This window comes from Rhipicephalus microplus, unplaced genomic scaffold (assembly GCF_043290135.1).
Source record: "Rhipicephalus microplus isolate Deutch F79 unplaced genomic scaffold, USDA_Rmic scaffold_236, whole genome shotgun sequence".
Lineage (NCBI taxonomy): Eukaryota > Metazoa > Arthropoda > Arachnida > Ixodida > Ixodidae > Rhipicephalus > Rhipicephalus microplus.
This window is the reverse complement of record NW_027464807.1, coordinates 124,001-130,000: the sequence shown is the minus strand read 5'-3', so window position 1 is coordinate 130,000 and position 6,000 is coordinate 124,001. Positions and strand designations below refer to the sequence as shown.

At 46.3% G+C, this 6,000-nt stretch overlaps 1 protein-coding gene across 1 annotated transcript in view; it reads left to right on the top strand.

Annotated features, from left to right (window-relative positions):
• Positions 1–3,155: 3,155 nt before the first annotated feature.
• The window catches only part of LOC142792725 (E3 ubiquitin-protein ligase MIB2-like), a 126,188-nt gene continuing 123,343 nt past the window's right edge, over positions 3,156–6,000 (top strand). Inside the window, exon 1 of the mRNA XM_075885655.1 lies at positions 3,156–3,318. The gene's annotated coding sequence lies outside the window, so the exon portion shown is untranslated. The remainder of the gene's footprint in view (positions 3,319–6,000) is intronic.

Below are 6,000 nucleotides of genomic sequence, written 5' to 3'. Positions count from 1 at the left end.
TTTCGGATAATATCCACGTCTGATCACGCAGCATGTTCACTGATTCGAATGTCGATTTGGTTGTTTTCACAGCTTGCCTGGTATTCGCCATATCACACTATACCCACTACGATCAAGCATGTTTTTAGTTACGCCGAGGTTCGACCCCTGATGACCTCGTCAAATATCACGAATCCATCGAAAATTTTATATCTGTCTTGGTTCTTTTTTTTTCAACCCATTTTCATAGCGGCAGCTGTACATCGCCTGCGGCTCGAACGCATGCAAGGTTGTCATATTTTACGTGCCAAGACCGTCATATAATTAGGAAGCACGCAATTATGTGGGACTCCAAATTTATTCTGGCCACCTGAGTTTTTTTTAACGTGCACCTAAATCTATTTGAAGTGTAAGGTGTGACGGCAACGGACAGGGGGTATACACACGCACCAAGCGTCACTTCTGTTTACATTGAGCGTCATACCCCCATACACGTGAAATATGCAACACCGATATGCCCTGTCTTCCATTCTTGCACCATAATCTGAGCGCATTGTTACTGCGTCGCGCTCCCGTGGATTTGCAGCTGGCGTATGCGAGAATCCCGCTCTTGACTTCGATCCTAGCATCACAACACCTCATCAGGCTAACTTATCGGCGAGTGTTGCTTGCAAGACCTGTATATACGTTAAACGCGCAGCGCGAACATGCCGCATAAATCTTTTTACACTGAGCGACAATGAGAGGTCAACAGCAATCAGCTGTATAAAACACTTGCAGGGCTCACAGTGCGTTATTTTAACAGTGCTGTATTGAGCTAGCAAGCTCCGCCGCTTTCGCACTACCCAATGGTTGTCTCGGAAAGCCAGAGCCCCATCGTGTAATATACAGCGGTCGCCTATATGCTGTCGATTTTCAAACGCGTTTTCTTTCAGTATGAGTCCGGCCATCGCATGATTTTCATGTAATAGTTTGCAGTACTGTACGCGACTAAAATATTTTAAAGTAACGAGACCGCGGAGTTTCGGCGAACTGCCATAATCCACTCTTGACGCCTTTGCTTCTCGCACTGCTTGCATTGGGCCCCGCCGCGGTGGTCTAGTGGCTAAGGCACTCGGCTGCTGACCGCAGGTCATGGTATCGAATCCCGGCGGCGGCTACTGCATTTCCGACGGAGGCGGAAATGCTGTTGGCCCGTGTGTTCAGGTTCGGGTGCACGTTAAAGAACCCCAGGTGGTCAAAATTTCCGGAGCCCTCCACTAAGACGTCTCTCATAATCATATGGTGGTTTTGGGACGGTAAACCCTACATATCAATCAATTAATCAATCAATCCCTGCTTGCATTGGAAATGGTAGAACTTGACGGGAAGTTTCCAGGTCTTCGTCATGCTTAAACTTTTGCAGCAGCTAACATTGCAGCAGCGGTGCGTGCAAGGGTTTTCAAGATGACGAAGAAGCGGCGCCCATAGTTTGCAAAATGGGAAATAAGCGCCTCAAGGAAAAGGTTTTCTGTGCGCACAATGGGAAGACCCAGCAAGCGCGGCCGGTTCGAGTGACCGGTGCTTTGCCCTCTTTCCGCTACGGCGGCCAAAGGCGCTGCGCAGACTTGAGCCTGTCTTTCCTATTAGAACATAGCCGTTGCCATTCTACACGCGATTCTCCTTGATGGACGCTGGAAAAGTTGGAAAGTCTTAAGCTTTGGCATTGAAGGGCTCACAGGTTCAGAATCCCGCGCCTCAGTGTACGCAACCTGGCATCTAATCGTGAGAGAGGGAGAGAGAGCACAGAGAGAAAGGCATGGAGCTAAACCAAGGCTGAGCCCCGGTAGGCTACCCTGCCCTCTCAGGGGGAAGGAAAGTTATAGAGGAGCTTGCTTGCAAGAGAACTAACTGCACTGGTTGCCGCGAAATTTGGGATTCTTGAAAGGTCTTTCTTTAGTCTCGGCATTTTCTCGACTGGCATGAGAGACACAAAGTGTTATGGAGCTGGAAACTAAATGGGTCCAAACAGACTCGCTATAAACATAATAGGAAAAGAAGAAGAAGAGGAGAAAAAGAATGGCGCACATCGTCTTCGCATTGCATTAGCTAAAATATCAGTTATAGGCGATATATTTACCGCACATTATCATTCATATACAAAAGACTCAAGGCGTGTATGTTAATTTTAGCGCTCAAATATTTTTGGAAAGATACGTACACAGTTCCACACAACGTAAACGCTGTATATAGGAAGTGCTCCGACGTGCTTCGTGTTTATGGCGCGAAAGTAAGCTTATGCCGCAAGTTATTATGCCGCCATTGCATAGCTGCTGGGGCGTAGCCAGCATTTTTTCTTTCTTTTTTTTTTGGGGGGGGGGGCACCTATTTTTAGAAAGTTATGCCCTCGATGCTACGGATGGATGAACTTTATTTTGTCCGTCGAAACGTGCTTCAGCACGTTGCGGGCCGCTCCCACGTTGGCCCGTTGGTCTGCCCGTAACTGTTGGTCGAGTCCGGAGCTCGTAATAACACACTCTTGTTTGGACGGCGCAATGACTTTCCCCACAGCGTAACGCGGGACACCGCCAGAGCATATGTTTACAAGTTAGCTATAGCGTCGCAGAAGGAGCATATATTAGTTGACTATATTTCGGGATAAATTTTCTTAACTAGCGCGGTGTTAGGGTATGCCCCGACCCGAAGAAGCCCGAGTGTCCGAGCCGGGGGTCTGCTTAGTTTTCTGTGCGGTGGAGGCTATGGTCTCCGGGTAAGGTAAAAATGTTTATTCAGTTATACGAGACGGAATGGCGTAAAAATATTTCTGGAGGGCGGGGACGGGAGTGCCCGGCATGCTACCTTCCGGCTACGCCCCTGCTTGACCATTGACAATTATACTTACGTCTAGAATTGCTTATGCTCAATGACCTGCGCCATGCAGAAGCGGGCGTTTTGTTTCGCGCCCGTATTTATTTCGAATGATAAGAAGGCGTGAGAGCGCGTCAAGCGACCGACGGCGCGGCTGGCAGAGGGCGGGCTTAGCCGGAACACGTGATCGAGAGCGCGAAAGATTTATCTTTGCTGCTTTTTTTTTCATTAAACGCGGATGCTGTAACGATGCACGATAGCGCGGAGACTATTGAGAAGCGTTGCCGGAGACTGTGGCAATCGCGTCGTTCAAACAGGAAGAAGTGAGTCCTCGGCACAACTCCACGCCGACGCCAAGGAGCGTCACTTCGCGCTGTCTACGCGTGTGTAACGGACTGTGCGAATCTTTGTTTCGATGTTTTCGTAGTGGTTGACACTTCAAGCGTGTGCAGCGCCACACCGCACAGTGAGTGCCCGCGGACGCCCGACACAGTGAGTATAAAATGGGCCCACCCTGTGTGGCTGCATGTTTATACTTGCAGCATGGATGCTGTCGGCACGTAAGGACGCCTGTTAGGCTACGTGAGTCGGTGCTTATGCTAACGATTTGCCCTCCCTGATGGTTTCACGAGGTGTGAAACAGTGCGATGCGTATTTCGCCTGTTTGAACGTTGACAGGGGCGTTGTCCGGTTGTTGTGCGTTTGCGTGGAAAGGGAGAGGCGGGAGCTGCGGGGAAGGTGTTAACGCGATAGCGTCAAGGAGCTCGTTGTTTCGCAGAAATTCCGATGTAGCCGGAGGCGTCTTTGGCTGTGAGCGAAAAATGTGATTTAGCCGTGAGCGAAAATTCGATATAGACGCAAGTAAAGATGTGAACCTGATGGAATTTTCACTTTTGATTTTCTCGATTGGGGCTCAGTTTTGGTCTTCACTAAAAAGGGAGTGTGCACTAAAGATTGGAAACGTGATTATCTGTGTGTGAGCGTGCGTACGTGTGGATAACGCTATCATGTTCAACTCTCAAAGACGAATATTAAGGGTCCCCTCTTTCACTTCTTGTGTGTGTGTGTGTGTGTGTGTGTGTGTGTGTGTGTGTGTGTGTGTGTGTGTGTGTGTGTGTGTGTGTGTGTGTGTGTGTTGCAATCTAGCGATTCTCTATATATGACAGACGGTGTAAAGTCGTTCTGCTAAATCGCAGTCACCCCACCAACGGTAACGGGCACCGGCCACGACATTAAATCTATGAAATGGTTCACATTACCAAAAGTCAAGCACGTCAACACATACACAGCAAAAAAAAAAAAAAGAAAAACGAAGCATTAATTTTGTTATTTTTACTTTTTTGAGTCCATGTCTGTGCATGTTAATGTACCAGTGAAGTTACCCAACATCCCGTTTTGCTGCATGAAATCATGTCGATTCAGGAGAGGTGTAACTGACACGCGATAGCCGGGAAAGAAGTGTATACCTAAGGGCTCGTTTTTCCGTGTTTTTAACACAATAATAATGAGATATAACAGACAGTAATGCCAAGGAATGTACAGGGGAAGTTATTAACATTAATGGAATGTAAATAAGGAGAAAGAAAAGTGGATGAAAAAATTACCAACTGTAAGCAGGAATCGAACCTACGACCTTCGAATTACGCGTTCGATGCTCTAACCACTGAGCTATTACAGCGGCACTCCCTCCATCCACTTTTTTTGGTTTATCTGTGAATTTAGAAGTAGGAGCGACAGTCAGCGCCATCTATAAGCCAAACAACGAGTGTGAAAACACTCTTATGCGCATGTTTGGCGTCACGTAGCACGTGAACTTATTATGAGCGGGCAGCTGATTAATTGTCCCTCTTATACAACCTAAACACACCAAGTCTGCCAGTACGAGACCCTCGTTCAATGAAATAAGGGAAAGAAGTGTATACCTAAGGGCTCGTTTTTCCGTGTTTTTAACACAATAATAATGAGATATAACAGACAGTAATGCCAAGGAATGTACAGGGGAAGTTATTAACATTAATGGAATGTAAATAAGAAGAAAGAAAAGTGGATGAAAAAATTACCAACTGTAAGCAGGAATCGAACCTACGACCTTCGAATTACGCGTTCGATGCTCTAACCACTGAGCTACTACAGCGGCACTCCCTCCATCCACTTTTTTTGGTTTATCTGTGAATTTAGAAGTAGGAGCGACAGTCAGCGCCATCTATAAGCCAAACAACGAGTGTGAAAACACTCTTATGCGCATGTTTGGCGTCACGTAGCACGTGAACTTATTATGAGCGGGCAGCTGATTAATTGTCCCTCTTATACAACCTAAACACACCAAGTCTGCCAGTACGAGACCCTCGTTCAATGAAATAAGGGAAAGAAGTGTATACCTAAGGGCTCGTTTTTCCGTGTTTTTAACACAATAATAATGAGATATAACAGACAGTAATGCCAAGGAATGTACAGGGGAAGTTATTAACATTAATGGAATGTAAATAAGAAGAAAGAAAAGTGGATGAAAAAATTACCAACTGTAAGCAGGAATCGAACCTACGACCTTCGAATTACGCGTTCGATGCTCTAACCACTGAGCTATTACAGCGGCACTCCCTCCATCCACTTTTTTTGGTTTATCTGTGAATTTAGAAGTAGGAGCGACAGTCAGCGCCATCTATAAGCCAAACAACGAGTGTGAAAACACTCTTATGCGCATGTTTGGCGTCACGTAGCACGTGAACTTATTATGAGCGGGCAGCTGATTAATTGTCCCTCTTATACAACCTAAACACACCAAGTCTGCCAGTACGAGACCCTCGTTCAATGAAATAAGGGAAAGAAGTGTATACCTAAGGGCTCGTTTTGCCGTGTTTTTAACACAATAATAATGAGATATAACAGACAGTAATGCCAAGGAATGTACAGGGGAAGTTATTAACATTAATGGAATGTAAATAAGAAGAAAGAAAAGTGGATGAAAAAATTACCAACCGTAAGCAGGAATCGAACCTACGACCTTCGAATTACGCGTTCGATGCTCTAACCACTGAGCTATTACAGCGGCACTCCCTCCATCCACTTTTTTTGGTTTATCTGTGAATTTAGAAGTAGGAGCGACAGTCAGCGCCATCTATAAGCCAAACAACGAGTGTGAAAACACTCTTATGCGCATGTTTGGCGTCACGTAGC